Genomic DNA, 21,751 nt, shown 5'->3' with positions numbered 1-21,751 from the left:
GGGGCCACAATTACCCAACTGGCTGTCAGGAGTGTGCTCCACTCCTCTTGTGTTACCCCCCTGCCCTCCAGTGTCTGGTTGCACATAGGCACACCTGAACATGCTGCACTTGGTTGCTATGGCACTGTAGGCTGGGATCTTCCCCACCGGAGGACTCTCCCTAGTCCAACAGCGTGGCTTTGAGCCTGAACAGGGCTCCAAGGTCATCTTCCTAGCTGCTAGAGAAAGCCATTGGCAGAAGGGTCAAGGCAGGCTTTCATGAGGAAGGGGCCGCAATTCCCTGACTGACTGTTGGGAGTGAACTCTGCTCCTCTTGTGTTACCCGTGCCCTCCGGTGTGTGGTTGCAAACAGGCATGCCTGAATATGCCACATTTGGTTGCTATAGTGCTGAAGGCTGGGACCTTTCCCCCACCACAGGACCCACCCTAGTCCAACAGCATGGCTTTCCTGTGGGGGTGGGGTGGGCATTTCACCAGATCTCCACGTCTGGGACCCCACAGTATTCTCCCATCAGTTCCACCTATGTGGGCTCCCTTGCTTCCCAAGTCCAACTCCCGAACTTTCTTCCTGTGTCCCCCAACAACCTGCTCAACTCCACAGGGCAAGGGATCTGGCCTGTGTGTCTGACCAGCTGGCATGCATCTCTGAGAAACACCAGTGGGCAGGCAGCTCCCAGATCAGGCACCCTGAGCCCCACTGCAGGTCCTCAAGAGGAAAGGTGTGGGCCCCACTCTCTGTAGAAACCTCAGACTAGAGGATGCACCAGCTGGAGAAAGGCAGCCACTCACCAAATTCTTGGCTCAAACAGCCGTCCCACTTGCAAACGGTGGGGGAGGGGCAGGGAAAGACAAGAGTCTGTATGGAAGAAAGCCAGCTCTCCAGCCTTTCAGGTCACTCTCCTTGGATGGGGACCCCACATGGAATTTCCACGCTCTGGGATTACACAGGTTTTCCCTGCAATTCTGTGGTTGCCACAGTGCTTGGGCTCATGGGGGTGGAAAAGCTTCCAAGTAACTTGGTAGCCCACTGATTACATAAGGAGTGTGGGAGGGAGAAAGATATTCCCCCCTTACCCTTTGCTGGGCTCCAAGCCTCTCTGGGTTTGCTATTTGCCAATATCTTTTTATCCTTTATCCCCTTCCTTCTCTGCTTTGCATTTTCCTTCATGAGGTCTCTGGAAGTCTCCAGCACTTCTTCTCTCTCTGACCTACACCTGAGCTGCATCCTCTCTCCCCTCTCCTTTATCTGAAACCCTTCCTTTCCTCCAGGATAACCTAGCAAGCAATGTCTCTAGTCAGCCACCTTGTCCCCCTCCATTCCTGTACTATTTATTGAAAAAGGCCTCTCCACAGTTTTGTTCTAAGTCAAGTGGCCAAATATGTATAAGAGTGTTTCTGGGTGTGCTGTTCTATTCCTTTGGTCTACTTGTCCATTTCTGTACTGATATCAAGCTTAATTAATGTTGTTTTATAAGTCTTCATATCTTGTGGAACAAGTCCTATTATCCTGTTCATCTTTGCCTTTCCATATAAATTTTAGTATCAGCTTGTCAAATTTAACATAAACCTCTTGGTATTTTAATTAGGATTTCACTTATTATATACAAGTTTTAAAAGAAGTGACATCCATTTAAAGTTGAATCTTTCAGTCATTGAAAATGATGTGTCCTTTTATTTCTCTATGTGTTTTTCAATACCTCTCAATAATCTATAGTTTTAGGTATAGAGGCTTTATACATTTTTGTTTGTAATAATATTCTCATATTATTTTCAAGCAGTTACCCTAGAGATAACAAAGTTAGAATGTATTGCTCATTTGGTATCTTTATCTTTTAATTGAACAACACAGATATTTTAGATCACCTTAACTCAATTTATTCCCATCCTGACTTATATGTTATTATGGCCATGTATTTTAATTCTCTATATTCATTAAAAAGCAATAAGACATTTTTAGGAAATATGTACTCATTTTAAAGTACATACATTCTATTTTCATTATTTTTTCTGTGTCTCTAACCTTTTTTTTTTCACATAAAGGGTCTCTAACTTTTTATCTGTATCACATTTTTTTCTGCTGGAAGAACATCCTATAGTATCTTCTTTAGATTGGATCTATTGTGGCAAATTCTCTTTGTTTTTACATATTTAAAAAGGGCTTTATTACACTTGCATTCTTTAAGAATATATTTGCTGGATATAGAGTTCCAGGTAGACAGTGATTTTTTTTCAGTACTTTAAAGATATTATTTCATTGTCTTCCAGCTTTCATTAAGTATTTTGAGAAGTAAACTGTTGGTCTTATTTTTATTCCTTATTTTGTTAAAGTGATCTCTATTTTTCCTCTGATTGCTTTTATAATCATATCTTTCAGTTTTGAACAGTTTTACTATGATAGAACTAGGTGCTTACTTCCTTGTATTTATCCTGTTTAGGTGCCTCAATGTCTTTCATCAGTTTTGGAAAATTCTCAGCTATTATTTCCACAAATATTACTTCTGTCCCATTCTCCTCTCTTTCTACAACTGCAGTTACACATATGTTAGAGCTTCTCCTTGCATTCTTTATGGTTTCATCTTTGTTTCTGTGTTTTTCATCTTTTGTTCATGCTTCATTCTGGATATTTTCTTCTGACATATCTTTCATTTCACCAAATTTTTTTTTCAATTAGGTTTAACCTTTATGAAATTCTTCATATTGGTTGTCATAGTTTTTCAATTTTAAAATGTCCACGTTGTTATTTTCAAATCTCTTATATCTTTTTAAATAGTTTTTATTCCTCTGACCAAATTATCAATCTTGTCTTATAGCCTCTTGAATATGGCAAACATAATTATTATAAAATTTGTGTGTGATGCATCATATTTCTAGATCACCTGTGGAGATGTGGCTATTGTCTGTTTTTTCTTATGACTCATGTTCATATTACTCTTTCTCCTAATGTTATTGTAATTAAATTTTGTTTATAATAATAATTTGGAGTTTAAAATAATGTTATCTTCCTCGAGAGAAAATTTACATTAGCTTTTGCAAAGCACTTGAGGAACATAACAATATGGAATCAGTATACTATAATTTTAGGAATTGATATTACATGAAGTGGGTCTGCATTCTATGCAAAAGTTAATCTAGTTCAATTTAGTTCAGGATTACCCTTTCTTTTACAGTGGAGCCTTCAGAGCCCCAACCCAAACATATGTGATTATCCATGCCTCCCACTTGTTAGCAGGTCTTGGACTCTAAATTTTATCCTCCTAGACTCAAGAGTCTTTCAACATTTCTGGTTTGTATCTCTGTCCTATCTTGTAGAATTGGCAGCAACTCAATGGAAGAGTAGCTCCAAAAAGGTACCTCATATTTCTAGATTTCCATCTTTTCCTTGGATCCAAGTCCAGTATTTTTTTCACCACCTTGGTAATTCTCTGATGCTCTTAAGATTTTAAGAGATATTACATCTTTTTGTATTTGTCCTCAGTAGGAGGTTTAGGCCAATTTACCGAATCTACAATTACCAGAAGCAGAGGTCTCCAGTTATCATTTTAGTGCCACAATGAGCGGACAACCAACGATATCATGGTAACTCTCTCTTATGAAAGATATCAACCAAAAACAAATAGAAGAGGTCAACTTGTAGTAAACAAACTATACATTGTATTAAATAGACTACAGATTCAACTTCATGTAAATGACAGGTTTCCTTCCTCTCCTTACCTCACCCTCAAAACAGCAAATATAAAATGGTGGGGTAGGAACAAGACAAAATGCTATGCTTTCATTCAAGCAAGGTAAGAATGAGAATATGTGGTAATTGCTGCCCTGTATCAAGCACCAAATCCTGTTAAGCATGATTGTTATAATTTCCTTACCTTAGCAGCGAAGTAAATTCCTTTAGAAAGCCTCAGTTCTGCTCTATGCTGATGATTTCTTATCTATTTCCTCCATATTCCCAAGGTCTACCCTTTGGCAGTTCTTCCCTGCGTATTTTCTTCCATGGGTATATAGGAAGTAGGACCCAGGTGGATAATATGCCCTTCTTTGGGGGCTGGGAGCTTTCATAGCCCACTTCCTGAGTGAAAACTTGGGAGTGTAAACAGGAAGCTTAAGGGTTCAACATTCACAGACCACTGTAAGTATCATTTCTTCCACCCTTTTTTATTGAAGTATAATTTACACACAGTAAAATTCACTTTTTTGTTGTACAGTTAGTTATATGGGTTTTAAAAATGCATATAATTGTGTAACCATCCACACAATCCAGGCTTATGGTGCCCCTTTGTAGTCAATCCTTCTTTCCAATCCCGGCCCCTGGCAAATATTGATTTGTTCTCTGTTCCTTTTGTTTTGCCTTTTCCAGGATTCATATAAGTAGGATTATATAATATGTAGACTTTGAGTCTATCCTCTTTCATTTAGCATAATGCATTTATGTGATACCTATAGTTTGTTCTCTTTTATTACTGAGAAGTACAATCATGTACTGCATAATGATGTTTTGGCCAATGATAGACCACATAAATGACAGTGGTCCCATAAGATTGTAATGGAGTTGAAAAATTCCTATCACCTAATATTTACTATACTATATATTTCATCATTATTTTAGTATGTACTCTTTCTACTTATAAAAGAAAACCTAACTGTAAAACAGCCTCAGGCAGATCCTTCAGGAGGTATTCCAGAAGAAGGCATTATTATCATAGGACATGACAGCTCTATGCATGTTATTGCCCCCTGAAAACCTTCCAATGAGATAAGATGTAGAGGTGGAAGACAGTGATATTGATGATCCTAATCCTGTTTAGGTCTAGGCTAATGTGTGTGGTTGTGTCTTAGCTTTTAACAAAAAAAGATTAAAAAGTAAAACAAAAGTTAACAATAGGAAAAAAACTTACAGAATAAAGATATAAAGAAAGAAAATATTTTTGTATAGTGTACAATGTGTATGTGTTTTAAGCTAAGTGTTATTACAAAAGTGTCAGAAAGTTAAACATAATTAAAAGTATAAGGTAAAAATGCTACAGTAAGCTAAGGTTAATTTATTATTGAAGAAAGAAAAGAGATTTTTAAAAATAAATTTCGTATAGCCTAAGTATACATAAGTATAAGCCTAAGTATATATAAGTATATATACTTTCGTATAGCCTAAGTATATATAAGTATACTTATAAAGTCTACAACAGTGTACATAATGTCTTAGAGCTACACCTTCACATTTGCTCACCACTCACTCACTGACTCACCCAGAACAATTTCCAGTCCTGGAAGCTCCATTAATGGTAAGTGTCATATACAAGCATACCAATTTTTATCTTTTTATTGTATTTTTAATATACCCTTTGTATGTTTAGATACGTTTAAATCACAAAAACTTATTGTGTTACAATTGCTTACAGTATTCAGTACAGTTACATATTGTACAGGTTTGTAGCCTAGGAGCAATAGGCTACAATTCAGGGTCCTCAAACTTTTTACACAGGGGGCCAGTTCACTGTCCCTCAGACCTTTGGAGGGCCGTTGGAGAGTGTGGCACACATTCCACACATGTGCACTGTGGGCCCCGGATGAGTGGGGCAGCTGCAAAAACACTCAGTGGGCGGAATAAATGTCCTCAGTGGGCCTCATGTGGCCTGCAGGCCGTAGTTTGAGGACACCTGGGCTACATCATATAGCCTAGATGTGTAGTAGGCTATACCACCTAGGTTTGTGTAAGTACACTCTATGATGTTCACACAATGATGAAATTGCCTGATGATACATTTCTTACAACGAATCCCTATCCTTAAATTGATACATGACTGTATTCCATTTTATAGATAAAGTAAAATTTGTTTCTTTATTCACCAATTAAAGTACACTTGGGCTGTTTCCAGCTTGAGGTGATCATGAAAAATAAACTACTATAAATATTCACTCACATACAACTTTTGTGTGACCTTAAATATTCATTCTTATGGATAAACAACTAGGAGTGGGATTGCTCGGTTGTATGGTAAGAGTTTGCTTAACTTTATAAGAAACTGCCTAGTTGTTTCCACAATGGCTGTGCCATTTTGCATTTCACCAGCAATGTATAAGGGTTCCAGTTGTTTGTGATCTTCACCACCATTTTGTGTACCAGTATTTTTGTTTAAATTTTAGTTATTCTAATAGATGCATAGTAGTAGCTCATTGTGATTTAAAATTACATTTCATTAATAGCTAAGATGCTGAGCATTTTTAGGTGCTTGTTTACCATCTGTGTATCTTTCTTAGTAAAGTGTTTGTCCAAACTTTTTACACCTTTATATTTGAATTATTTTTTTTCATTTTATTGAGTTTTGAGAATTCTTTTACATATTCTAGATACAAGTGCTTGATCAGATGTATGTTTTGCAAATATTTTCTCCCAGTCTATGTCTTGTCTTTTCATTTTCTTTATAGTGTCTTTCACAGGGTAGAAGATTAAATTCTGATAAAGTCAAATTTATGAACATTTTCCTTCATGGATCATATGCTTGGGGTCACATTTAAGAAAATTTTGGCTAACTGAAGATTAACAGAAGTTTTCTTATATTCTTTTTTCTGGAAGTTTTATAGTTTTAGGTATTACATTTAGGCCTACAATCCATTTTGAGTTCATTTTTGTATAAGATACAAAGTAAGGATCAATAATCAATGTTTTTTTGTTTCATTTTGTTTTGTTTGTTGCATATAGATGTCCAATTTTTCCAGCACCATTTCTTGAAAAGATTACTCTTTCTACATGGAATTGCCTTTGCACCTTTGTCTCTGCAGTCTGTCTTTTGTTCTATTGATCCATATGTCTGTCCTTTCACAAATATCACACTGTCTTGATCACTGTAACTTTATAGTGAATTTTGAATTCAGGGCATGTGAGTCCTCCTACTTTATTTTTTTTAAAGTTGTTTTGGCTATTCTAATTCCTTTGCTTTCCATTTAAATTCTAGAAATTGGCTTATCAATATCTACAAAATGTCCTGCTAAGATTTGGATTGAGATTACATTGAATTTATAGGTCAGTTTAGGGAATATCAATATATTAAGACTATTTCAACTTCCAATCCATGAAGATAGAATATTTATCCATTTCTTTAGGTCTTTATTTTACCATTCTTTTGTAGTTTTCAATGTACAAATCCTATACATGTTATATTAGGTTTATATTTAGTATTTCATGTGATTTTTGGTGCCACTGTATTGTACAGGCTTTTGAAGCCTTGGTTTGTGGCTTCTTTGGCAATTCAATATCCTCAATAACTTATAGGCTTCTAGTCTCATTACATCTGATCAGTCTCATGAAAGAGTAAGCACGTACGAAGGTCTTTTCTAGACTTAGTTTTTAATTCCACATCTGGTATTTTATTTATTGGTCTCTGTGTTTTCCATGACCTTTTCAATCTCAGCCTAATAGTGGATACCTGGAAGTCACCTAAAAATAGGTATGAGTGGGAAGAAAATTCCCTTACTTAAATTTTGCAGGATCCCATCATCAGAAAGAGAACTCTTAAATGGAACCTCCTGAAAAATACTTGGGGCTAAAATTTTCTCTCTTACTAATGCTATCATATTGATTACCACTGTTTCCTTTTGGAATATTAAAAGTAGGTGGGTTTTTTTTCAACTCTCCAAGTTATAGGAACCTCAGTAAAATTAGATTATAAACCACAAGCATAGCATACCTTCTTTTGGCTATCTCAGGATTGCACAGTCACTCTTTTAAGACAACTTAGTAGCTAAAAGCAGCACAAAGTAAAAGATGCAGGAATATTATGAATTTTTAAAATCATTTCCTCTAACACTGCAGGCTCAGTCAGCAGCATGTGGTCTGACTTCCAAGATATCCTAGATGACTGTTTTACCTTTAACAAAAGTCCACCAGTTTTCTAGTATATATAAAAAAAAAAATCTGTCCTTGCCACCTACTGCCTAACCATTTCCATATTTCCATGATATTAGGAGGCAATGAATTTTTTCTGCCACATGCAGGGAAAATAATTATAACTATAATCAATATCCCCAGTGATATTAAAGAAGATATTGCAACCATGAAATAATAAGATGCTATTAAAAACATTTAGAGACTAGAGAAAGAAATATTAGAAAGTAAAAAAAGGTGTAAATGGAGTACTCTAAGAACAAAGACTGAAAAATGTTGAAAATGGGACAGCAAATAAAAATCAAGGACTTCTTGTATCTGAATGAATTGAAAGTATAATTAGAAATAGGTGGACAATATATGTTTGAATTAGTGCTAATAACAGAGAATTCAACAGCAAAAAGTTATCAATTCCAAGAAAAACACAAAGTTGTAGAGGAAACTTAAAGTATAATAGTATACTACTTGGCTCACCATTAATTGCATTCACATAATGAAAACACTAAACACAGTATACCTACAATGGGAAAATGAAGGGATAGGAAGGGTGCATGTGTGTGGAGTGTGTATAACGGTCTATGTGAAATAGAGCAAAATCCTCATATTCCATACAGAGAAGTCAATAGATTTCTAAAACTGAATCATCAACAGATAGCAATATAAGCATTTAGTTCAGAATCAATGAGCCAAGTATTAAAGATAAATGCATAAGAATTAAATACAGTTGCCACTGGAGAGGAAGAAACCTGAGCAGAAGATTGTTGTTTTTACAACAAGTTTTGTGGACCTTCTTATTTTTTTCAACCATGTGCCCAAATGCAATGATAACAACGATATATATATAACCCTGCCTGGATGCTACACATAAGTGTAATTCCAGATTAAACAGAAGCACTAGAACTTAGCATTCCTTCCTTTTCATGCCTGTCAATCATAGACTACTATGGAGAGCCTGATGGCCTTTTGGAATTTTTTTATTAACGTCTTTTTTGAGTCCCCTCACCTAACTTTAAATGGCAAGATAGAATCTTGGCAAATGAAATGAAAAGGATGTATTAAAGCAGGCATGGTGACCTTCAGAGAAGAAATAATAAGCAAGGAGAACAGAATAAACATTTCAAGGGCATTCTGAATATAAAAGCTTCTAACAGTGTAGCGTTGCATGCTCAGCTGAAAAATAACAGCAGCAGAATGTACATCAGTTTCCTTTGTGTAACTATCAGAGACCAAATGTTTCCAAATGAAGTTTCTAGGGTAACACCAAAATGATCTGAAGAAAGGATTATCGTAAAGCTATGAACCATCTTCATAAGTGTACTGGTTTTGTGCAACAGAGTCCTATAGTCCCAACCAAACTTGAATATAGCCACAACCATCAGTTAATTCATATTATGTATGACAGTATTTGTCACAAAGTGGTTTAATACTATATTTGAAACTAAGTAGGAACAAACAGCCTCAATTGCTTTCAGGTGCTCCATTCACCTACCCTTCTCCAATCTAACCTCTAGAGTTATATAGTATTTTAAAAAACATTTTAAGTAAAATGATAATCATTATATACCTAGTAGGTGAAGGTGCTTAATAAATATTGGACACAGATGTAAAAAACAGACCTTGGAAAATAGTGTAAATTTGAGCAAAAATTAAGTTGGTAGTGCTTTTAAAAATACCAAATACATTTTAAGATTGGGGTGATAACAGGAATAATAAGGGAATATTTAAGAATGATATAGTCATACTGAAAATGACAAGGGTTGGGGATTATGTTGATACATAGAGTTGTTTGTGTCAAATAATATTAAAAATAACATCAAATTATCGAAACATTCTGCTTCAATAATTACAGCTACAGTAGTCTCCCCTTATCAATGGGGGATATATTCCAAGACACACAGTGGATGCCTGAAACCAAGGATAGTACTGAACCCTATGTATACTGTTTTTTTCCTATACACACACACCTATGCTAAAGTGTAAGTTATAAATTAGGCACAGTAAGAGATTAACAATGATAAATAATAACGACATACAACAATTGTAACAATGTGCCAGCATCACTCTTCTTGCACTTTGGGGCCATTCTTAAGTCAAATAAGGGTTACTTGAACATAAGCACTGTGATATCATGACAGTCCCTCTGATCACTGAGACAGCCAATAAGTGACTAGCAAGTGGCTAGCATAGACAGAATGGATATGCTGCACAAAGGCATGGTTCACATCCCAGGAGGGATGGAGTTGATGGCACAAGATTCCAACATGCTACTCAGAATGGTGTGAAATTTAAAACTTATGAACAGTTTGTTTCTTGAATTTTCCATTTAATATTTTCTGATCATGGTTGATCATGGGTAACTAAGACTGCAGGAAGAGAAACTATATATAAGGCGGGAATATTGTATACAAAAATCGCATGTGTCTACACTAAAAGATGGAAAAAATGGAGCTCTATAGAGTTTAATGTTCAGTAGGATTTATTTTCTATAAAAGTGTTTAAATTCATAAGAACTCCACTAAATCCTTTCATGCCAAACATCTAGGAGTTAGCTTTGATTCACCCCTGTCAACATCTCACATTCTAAATCCAATACTTCTACAAGTTCTGTAGACGTTACATTCCAAATATATCCCAAGTTTGACCACTTATCTCTATCTCTGCTGCCATCATCATCTAAGCCACCTTTATTTGGAACACTAACATATTGGTCTCTCAGCTTCTACTTTTGACCATCTATAATCCAAGTGTCAGCCAGAATGCCCTTTTAAAACACAAACCAGATCGTGTCATTCTCCTGACAAAAGCTCTCCAAAGGCTGCCCATTGCATCTAGAATAAACTTCACTTTGACCTATACATCCCTCCCTGATGTGGCCCCTGGCTCTTTGACCCCTCTATGCTCCGGTACACTGGCCTTCTTTCTATTCCTCTAACAACTGAGGCTCACACCTGCTTTTACGCCTTTGTACTTTCTGACCCTCTGCCTGACATTCCTCCTCTGATTTTTACATAGCTAATTCCTTCTTGGCATTTGTGTCTCAGAACAAAGTTCTCTCCTTTAAGAGAGACCTTCCCTGATCACTCAACACAGTTAAATTCTCCATCATATCACACAGTTCCATGTTCTTCATAGCACTTGTCACTACCTGATATTTTCTTATCAGTTTATTTATTTGGCTATCCCCTACTAGAATATAAACTCCATAAGATTAAAGATTTGTCTATCTCATTCATTGCCATATCTGCAGTATCTAGAACACTATCTGGAATGTATCTGACTTGCAGTAAATATTTCTATTATTTTTTATTTCAAAATATTAAGTGAGTATGAATGTTTCAGGTTATAAGGATTGTTTTTGTAATGCTTCAGTCCTGACTATAGATGTGCCTGTCACCCAAATAGTGTTCATAGTACCCGTTAGGTTGGTTTATTCCCCTCCCCTTCTCCTCCATACCCCCTGGTTGCTTTCTACTGATTTTGCTTCCCTCTGTGCACATCAGTTAGTTCCAGTTTAATAATGAGTACATGTGGTGTTTGTTTTTCCATTCTTGTGATACTTCACTTAGGAGAATGTCTCCAGTTCCTTCCAGATTGTTGCAAAAGGTATTAATTCATCTTTTTTATGGCTGAGTAGTACTCCATGATGTACATATACCACATTTTATTGAACCACTCATGAAATTGATGGGCACTTGGGTTGATTCCACATCTTTGCAATTGTGAATTGTGCTGCAATAAACATTCAAATGTAGGTGTCTTTTTGATAAAATGACTTATTTTTTTGTCTTTTTTTTGTATACAATTACTTCTTTTCCTTTGGGTTAATACCCAGTAGTGGGATTGCTGGATCAAATGGTAGGTGAACTTTTATTTCTTTGAGGAATCTCCATAGTGTTTTCCATAGACATTGTACTAATTTGCAGTGCCACCAACAGTGTATAAGCATTCTTTTCTCTCTGCATCCATGCCAGTATCTATTGTTTTTGGACTTTGTAATAAATGCCATTCTAACTGAGGAAAGGTGATATTTCATTGTGGTTTAAATTTGCATTTCCCTAATGATTAGTGATGTTGAGCATTTTTTCATGTTTATTGGCCGGTCTTTCTTCTTTTGAGAAGCTTCTGTTCTCATGTCTTTTGCCCACTTTTTAATAGGGTTGCTTTTTTCTTGCTGATTTTCTTGAATTGTTTGTAAATTCTGGTTATTAGCCCTTTATTTTATGTGTAGCTTGCACATATTTTCTCCGATTTTGTAGGTTGTCTATTTGCTCTGTTAATTGTTTCCTTAGCTGTGCAGAAGCTTTTAAATTTAATCAATAAATATTTTTGAATGAATGAAAGAAAAAGGGGATGAAAACAAATTTGTGGCTTAACATTTTAAGATCTTCAAGTGTTAAGATTTTTTCTCTAAGGGCACAATAAAGCTTTCTCTCTGCATATGGTTCATAATAAGGAACAATCTGAATATATAGAAACCAGAGCATATATGTCTGTCCTCTTTCTCTCTGTCTCAGAAACATTAGAAACCATTTGGCCCTAATCTCTCATTTTTCAAGAGTAAACTAGGATTGAATGACCTATTTAAGACCACATGGTTAGTACGTGGCAGATATGGGACTAGAACTCACCTCTCCTCAATTCCAGTATGGTGTTCTTTCTACATCTCTTTATATTATTGAAGATCAATATTGTGGACCTTATCGAATACTGGTTCTATTATTTCACAATAGAGCTTAAAAGGCAGGTCAACTAGTTAGTGAGGGATTAAAGAAAGAAGTTTTACTTATGAGTATGTGGTATCCTATGGGTGAATACTTGAAATTGTAAAACAAAGATAAATTACACATGTACAACCCTCATCAAACAGTAATACTTAGCCAAATCTGAATGAAAACATCTAGACGTTAAAGATGTATTGCAATACTGTTGCAAAAAGTAATTTATAACATTGCAAAATGTCACAGATGATGATTAAATTTGAACATATTAGACTTTCAATTCACAGAAAGATTATGTATAGTAAATCAGTTTCTACTTCAAGTAATAGAAATTTAAAGAAATATTTCTCAAATATTGGGTCATGGTTTTATTTTAGGCATAAGCTTAGAGTTCTAGTAAATTGAGTATTTTTTTTTACTTAGGTAGGATCATAATACCAAATAATCAACTTAACCTGAATATCTGTAGAATGAATAATATTTTAAAAGATTTCCAAATCACATCACGCTTTCAAATTTATATTTCAATAATTTTAATCATACAAACACTAAAATTTACAATTAGTGGTTACAACTGCCTCCGGATCATATACATTACAAAACAAGAGACTGTGATCCTTATATCCTCCAGCACATTCTTTTGGGTATAAAATGGATGAGACTGAGACAAAGGAGTCACAAGCTATCAGAATGTGACATGCATGCATTTGCAAATGAAGCAAAAGTATTAGGTGACTAACTGCAGAGCTAGGCCATGCAGGGAGCATGAAAGCCAAACAATAGATTATCCCTATCCTCAAAAAATTTACAATCTTGTTGTGTTGGTGAGAAAAAATTTACACTAAAACCACAATTATATTGTATACATATATAAACAGAAGATAAAATCATAGAAAAAGAATAAGCTTTAAAAGAAAAGTAAGCCTTCCCTAGTAAATATCAACTTGTACGATTAGGTATTTTGAATAGGGTTTCTCAGCTTACACAACTCACTCTTTGGAGTGCTCTGAGCTTTGATTCTATAACACCTCCAAGATTCCAGGAGAGTGCTGAACCATGTGACAAAAGTCTTCAGGTGGACCTTAAAGCAATCTTTCAAGAAATCTTTTTAGTTAAGCAAAAACATTTTCGTTTGTTTTTTATTTTTTATTAATGAAACATCAATTTTGTTTTCCAAGGGACACTTCCTTTCAAATGCAAATATTAACTGTTTCTTAAGCACTGTATTCAAATGTTAACCACTATTTCTCTGAATGTTAATTTGCAAAAAAATGTTAATTTGCAAAAAAATTGTTAATTTGCAAAAAAAAAAAATGAATGATTTATACTTGGCTCTTGATTTAGAATCAATATAAAATATTGACATGCTTCCCTCTTTGGACCAGATTTTTTTATTAAAGTATCTTTTCTTTAGTTGTGAAAAATATCATAAACACAGAAAAATATATAAAATACATATACATATAGTTTAAATAATAACTATGAACTAAATGCCCATTAACTATCACTCAGGTTAAGAAATATAATCCTAGGTATTTTTAATGCATTATTATAGAAGTAAGAGAGCAGCACACTATGAAAGAATCTAAATTTCTCTGTTCCCTCATCAAAAATGAAAATTTTCCCTCCTTGTTTCTCTTTTCACTCCTTAGTCCCAAATTTGGAAAAGGTCCTGAAATAAGCACCAACATTTCACTTCCTAACTTCTGAACTCAAATTATATTTTTTACATAACAGTTCATGATCCTCCCTGATGATGAATTTAAGGGGAAGAGCGAACATATAATTAATGGAGAATGAAATATTTTAAACCTGTGCTGTTGATACTTTTATAATTATGATTTATTGTCCTGTATTGTTGCCTTTTTAAATAAACCTCATGTGTAAAATTTTGACAAGGAGGAGTGATTAACAAGCCTAACCAAAAATGTAGTTTCTAACATGACTCTCCACTGCAGTAGCCCTAAATACTGAAGAGTGCATTGAATGACTGATAATTTCACTTTTTGCAAAAACTAATACATTGTCTTCTAGGCTCATTGTCTTATGTAGTATTTTTGCATTTAGGTCAAATCCTTCATTCCACAAGTGGTTACTGAGTTCAATGCAGGACTAGATACCACGAAGGGGTGAACAAAAGCAGAAAAATACAATCTCTGCCCTCAGGAGGGCTTACAAAACACTTGGGAAGATAAAGCATTTACTCAGAAGGCAACTGAAAAGTACTTAAAATTCATAGACAATCTTCTGATAGTAAAGCCCAGATTTAATACAGAAACTCTGGAAACTTAAAATGATTGTATTTCAAAAGCGGTTGGTAAGACAATTGTTTCAAACTTAGAACACGTTTTACTAACATGAACATTATAAATAAATGCTTAATTGGATGTATAGATTTGCCAAAAGAAACCCATTTAATTCACAATAAATGGAAATTCTGTGTATATTTACTATGAAAATATAGCAGAAAACAGAAGTGTTTAATACAATCAGACAAAAATTGGAAAATAAAAATGATTATGAAATAGGCTTCTAAAATATATTGATATATTTTAAATACCAAAGCTTGAGAAAGCATGTTTACTTAAAGCAGATAGATGAAGACTTCTGTGGAGATTTCAAAGGGGATCTCTTTCAAGAGCACTTGTGATCCTTGAGGTACCTCTATTTTAACTTCAAAACATATATTTTTTCATTTTCATTCACTCATTTGACAAGTATTTATTGAGGATCTCTACTATGTGTCAGGCACTGTTCTTGGCATCAGGAATACATGGTGAGCATGTATGGAGAATATATGGGAATGCAAGAGAATGGGAGAGAAAACAATGGTGTGAAGAACTGATAAGTGCTTTTCCTTGATGGAGGTTTGTCATTATCATTACCCTATGACCAGTATTAATTTTATATTTATCGCCCTACATGATCAGAGTTGGAATTTCTATTTGTTACAAAATGGAACTAAAGAGGGGAGGGGAAATATAGGGACACAGGTATTTCCTGAGGTTTCTGTCAACAACCACAAGATGGGAAAGGAATACATGTGATAAAAAGATTTACTGATTTATGATAGATAAAAATATAATGAGCATGATTCCTTTGAAGGGGAAGAGATGTTAAGACAGATGGAAGTCACCAAGTCTTGCCACCAGTCATGCATGGAGAGCTTGGGCACTGTAAGATGTGATTTGGAGGAGGAGGTAGTCTGCAATGATGTTTTAGACCTGTCTTGAACATTTCTTTTCTCCTCTTTCCCTTTCATTCCCTTTCCCCCCATTCTCACTCTCCCCCTATCCCTTCCTCATCCCCCCCTTCCTTCTTTCCTTAAGCAAACATGTATTGGTGATTGCCAGGCATTATAAGAAGCTTTAGGGATACAAAGATGAATATGACATAGTCCTGGTCCTCAAGGAATATGTAATCTAGAACAGTGTTCCTAACTCAGGGATTCATTATATCCAGGCATGGTAATTTTAACTATTTACAGACTGTGTGGCACAAGCCAACCAATCAGAATGTATGCCAGTCAGTGTTCAAGTGTGGGGTCCTGAAGGCCCTTGCTATGCCAGTAGTAAACCTTATAGTTGTTAGATAGTGGAGAGGTAGGGTAGGCAAGAGGACTTGGGGGGGCAGTTTTAGACCAGTAGCTACTTACTAAGTGGTAGAAAAGTATTCATATTTGTCATTTTAACAATAACTGTCATTTAACAATGATATGACTGTATCCATAAATACCAACTAAATCCTTAGCTCTACCTATATCCAATGCTTTAAAAAATTAGGCAGTGGGATTATGCAAGTGAGGGAAGTTTTCCTGAGTTTTGATCTTAGTCTTGAGAGAAATGATTGGCATCAAGTGGTGATGAAGAAGAAGGAAACTGCCTAAGTAAAGGCATAAGTGGATAAATCATATGCAGAATGTCATAAAGAAATCAACCTAAGTGGAGGTGTGGGTAGCAAGAATGTATTGTAAGAATGGGAGGTGATTTGGAAGAATGGGTTTTATGCAGCAAGAGAGTGAAAAGAAGTTGGTTGTGGTGTTAAGTTGGGAAGAGGGAAACTTATATACTAGAGTTAGGAGTTTAATTCTGATATAGCAGAAAAAGGGGAGGGGGCCTCTCTACATTCTTGAGTATGGAATGATTTGATGACAGTGACATAGGAAGGCAAATATTCTGCTGGCTATATGAAGAAGAGATGAAAGAAGGCAGAAGCCAGTTTAGGAGACTACTTCAGGAATTCTGATAGTTAATTATGACATGGACCAGGATGGTGACTATGAAAGTGAAAGGAAGTGTTCAATCTGACAAATATTGCAAGACCATGTAAGGAGTGGAGAAAGAGGTATCAACAATAAAAACAATATGTATTATCCTAAATACAGTAGCTGCTTTTCTAAACATCCAAAAGAAAATGCAAGTCTATAACACTAACTCCTTTAAAATAGTAAAACTTTTATGTAATAATCCTATTTACTTTACAAAATAAAGATCCTGACATTTAAGACAAGGCAGTATGAATTTTTTGATAATCTTTTGACACTAAGAACAATGCTGCTACATGGTATTAACAAGGAACAGCATCAAGCTAAATTTGCTATTGTTCACTTATATCAGCATAGAGAATGTATATGCCCCCAAATCATTGAAATTTATGTGAAACCTACCAGATTTCATTGTTCTGATGTTTGGCTTACTTCCTAAAAGTCATTTCCAAATGAAACTTTTATCTTTTGAAAATGGGAAAAAATGCTTGGTTTTTAACTAAGTTAATTTTCAGTTGACTCTAAAGATAACAAGGAGGCGTTAGGAGCCTAATTAAACCACTATTTGCTCTAATTACTTTAGCTGCAGACTGCAAGGAAACAAAGGCAGCAAACAGACCTGTTCTGTGTGTAGCAGCCAGGCATTTGATGGTTGTTTTCTCCAGCAGAGGTTTTGAGTAGCACAGAAGCAGCTGAGAAGCAAAGCCATCACCTACAAACAGTGGCTTGCAGCCACAAATCACACAGCAGTACTTATCCTTCATAGTGTAGAAAGCATCCTTTATTGTACATGATTTTATTTATGTCAAAACACAGAGAAAGCAATCATCATCACTAACATCATTTTTTAATATCAAGGTTAGCATCACATTTTTATCAACATAATTGGACGTTGGCTCACAAAGATTATAGAGTTAATACTCAAATAATAATTTATACATTGGGCAAGACTAATAATTCTTTTATACCGGTTACTTTTCCTCTTAGGTTTTATTCTCCCAAATAATGTCATCTGTATTTAATGCAACAGTTTAATTTTTAAGCTAAGTGAATCCACACTTCAAGTATCCATTTTGATTTTAGTACAAGTTGAGTTTAGAATACTGATGATCATGTATGTAAGGAAAGAAGCAGATGAGTTTTTATTAACACTGACTAGTCATTTATGTAAAATAATTGCTTTTGTAAAACAGGATTCACCTGAAATTCCTTATAAAGGCAAACCCCGTTAAAGACATATTTCTTCATTAGATGGAATCTGTTTTAAAGGTACTGTGCCTCTTTATTCATTTGCTTTAGTTTATACATGTAAAATACCAACTGCAATGCTTGTGGGTTTTTTTTCTCAGCTAAACTGACAAACTAAAATAAGAAATATTGTAGGTATTACTATTTCTTATCTGTTGTTTTAAAAATCTATGTTTCCAATTCTTGATTCAGAGTCCATACTTCACAGATGCTACAACTGAATATGCAAAGCAACTTTAGCCCTCTGGGGTAACCTGTCGTAAAAAAAAAAAATTAAGAGTCAGGAATCTATAACCAAAGAAGAGTAAAGCATTAAAGCAACCACCTGATGAGTGAAGGCCAAATACCAAGTCTCTACTTTTTGACTAAAGCATATAGGTGTCTGTTTTATTTTGCCTATGTGGATATGACCTGAACTAAATGACTATTCAATATCATTAAATTGTCCAGGAAGATGAAAATTTACATATATGTCAGACAAGCCACAGTATCTGGTACAATTCAGTAAAGATGATCTCCTCCAGAGAGCTTCAGTGCTGGAATTTTAGGACTGAGGAGATTTGGTTGACCTATAGGAAAAAAATAATGTTCTTCTAGTCAGATATTCTTCCTGTTCACAGTAATCACATTTGCCAGATCCCCTCCCATAGTAGGAAATGTGCAAAGTAAAACCCTCTATGAAACATCTCAGTCTATCTCTAATTCCACGTTGCTGGAGGCAAATAATATACCTTGGGTACACGGTGATCAGCACTGTTAATCTTTCACTGTAATTGTTTAAAAAATATTTTCATGCTTCTTTTTTAACACATTGATTAGTTCTAGGTATTTTCCCCCTAGAATAGAAAATAATGTCTTATAAAGTATTGTTTAAGAATGATACATAAATTTAACCTATTTAGATGCTCTCTTATAGTTTGTTGACATGAGAATAAACTTAGTTCTTCCTTTAAAAGAGCATATAAGCTTAAATATATGAGATCTTTTAAAAGGTTAGAAGTGAACACGGTAACATTTGTGTTTATCAACAGCTCCCTTTTAAACTGTGTTACAAGCTGCACTGTGCCAAATCTACACATCGTTCAAAATAGAAGAGAATTAGGTTTAAATGTGATGTTTTATATCAATAGACTAGGAAATAAACTTGCAACAAATATGACAAAGTTTTAATATATTTATTACGTAAACAAGTCACACAATAAAAAAATACTAAGAGTCCAATAGATAAGGCAAAGGACATAAAAAACACTTCATAGAAGATAATGCACTGTCAGTAAATATATATGTTTTATCTCACTGGTAAACAAAAATGCAAATTAAAAGGACAGTGGAATACCATTTCACCCATCTTATCAGTGATCTTTTAAAAAATAAGAATGTCAAGTGTTGGCAATCAGTGTGGTGACAGCGTAAACTGATAAAATATTTTTGAAAAATAATGTATCAAATATTCATACCTTTTAACCTACTAATTCCAGTTCTTGGTTTCCACCGTAAGGGAAAAATCTAAATACTTTTTTAAAAGCTGTAGGTACGAGATATTCATTGCAGCATGATTTGTAATATTGAAAAAATTGAAAACAATCTAAATACTCCAAAGCAGAGGGAAGATTAAGTACATTGATATACATTAGCTGTGTGGAATATTATGCTGCATTTCAAATGATGTGTAGACTGATCCATAATAATATGGGGAAATGTTATCATGTAATGCTAAGTAAAAAGAACAGGATGCAAAAGCATACATATTGTAAGCCCACTGCTCTATGTAAAAACTCAATATGCATAGAAAAAAAGGACATGGGGATTTTTTAATCTCCTTTATTCTCTAAATTTCATTTAATATGCATTTTAATGTTTTAATATATTTTAAAACATGTTATTACTTGAAGCACTGTGTTTTCCTATTTCTATCTGAAGCAAAACCTTGTGCTTGTAAAGACTTTCAAAATATCATAATGCCCACCATAAAAATCCCAAATGAGAATATTCATTATCTTTGGTTCATAAGTGTAGTAAATCTTATACATGTGTGACTAGGCAGCTGAAACAAGTAGGTAGCCGTCGGACTTAGGGCTCTTGCAGCATTCACTCATTCCGCCTCCAGTTACTTTCAGAAACCACGGCTGCTCCCAGCACCCGTGGATATACTGTGCTTACAAACTAGTGGCAGCAGAGGGAATGTTAATGATTGTTTCTAATATTTTAGAGGCAACCAAACCAATTTCCCCCCAAATCGGAGCATGAAAAAGGAGCCAGTTATTCAAATATGTTTATTCTAACAAAGAGCAAATTCTTAAGAGGGCAAGGATAGGGTCTTTGTAGGCATTGCCTAGTGTACTGCTAGATTTTATAAATAATACCATTTGTAGTATCAATCCTAGGGCAAGGGTGAACTGGAATTCCATTTTTTAGAGAGAAATACCATATGTCTCCTCTAACCCTCGCCCCCAAAATCCTTCTTTGCTAATGTGGTCGCTCTGATCATCTCCACCCTTAACAGTCTGAAATCCTAGTCAAAGACAAACTGAGAGAGAAAGAGAATGAGAGAGAGAGAGAGAGAGTTCAGGGAGATTGCACTTACACTCCAGCAGTTTTTCCAGAAACAAGGGAGGCAGTAGTTCTGAAATGCAGAACTTGTAGACTGAAATGCAGCAAAGATCTTCTTTTTTTGACGCGAGGATGTGAAATATATTCTAGGCTACGTATTCAGTATAGTCCTTTGTTCTAGGTACGAGTTTTTATTTTTCTAAAGTTTTTCAGTGTCGCTCAGAGAAAGAGAAACTTAATATTCTAAGATTCCTTTAAAGGCACCTTTCAAAGCATCTTCCACAGGAAAATATCACACTAGCTCAACACTGGTGTAGTTCAGTAAGACTTGAGTCCTATTTTTTTTTTCATCATGGTTGTATACTGTGCAGGCCCCCAAATTTGTGCCTTCATAGTCATCATAAATAGCCAGAAACAACATCTTTAGCGAACCTGTGTCTCATGGGCTAGAAATGCGCTCTGGTTAAAAATTATGTTCATTTTGAAGGTATCGCTGTTATTCGTGTGTCTTAGAGTCGCGGGTTTTTGTCAGGGGTGGCGCGGGTTCGGGAGTGCCTGCGGGGCGGTGGGTGGCAGGTCTGAAGGCCCAGGTCGTTAACACGTTTTCTGGGGGTGTTGACTCTCTCTCCCAAGAAGCTCGGGCCATGGTGAGCAGCGGAAGGGAGTGGACCACACTGTGACATGAATAGAGAATTTATGTGAGCGACAAGGAGTAAGGGGGCGCCCAACTCGGTCCTGGGTCGCCAAGGCTCTGGGATTTGCATGAGTTTATCACCTCCATTAACAGCTACTTGCGGAGGGTTGTTTACCGCCTGAGTGCAGGACTAGCAGGCGGCGAAGCCGCTGCAGGACCCCAGCCACGCCCCCTCGCCCCTCGCTCCCCTCCCTGCCGCCAAACTAATGAATTCGGGGCCGTCTTCCTGCCTGACCCGCCCATTGGCTCTAACCCCAACCAATCAGAGCCTTGCAACAGTTTCACCTGGCTCCCGCTTCCTAAATAAACAAACAAACTGTCCAGAGACCCTGCCAGCTCTGCTCTCTGGCGCCGCGAAGGCCGTTTGTGCTCCGCCCCCTCCCACCATTTCTTGCCCCCTG

The sequence above is a fragment of the Microcebus murinus genome, chromosome X, assembly GCF_040939455.1.
Source record: "Microcebus murinus isolate Inina chromosome X, M.murinus_Inina_mat1.0, whole genome shotgun sequence".
NCBI classification, from domain to species: Eukaryota; Metazoa; Chordata; class Mammalia; order Primates; family Cheirogaleidae; genus Microcebus; species Microcebus murinus.
This window is presented reverse-complemented; position numbering follows the sequence as displayed.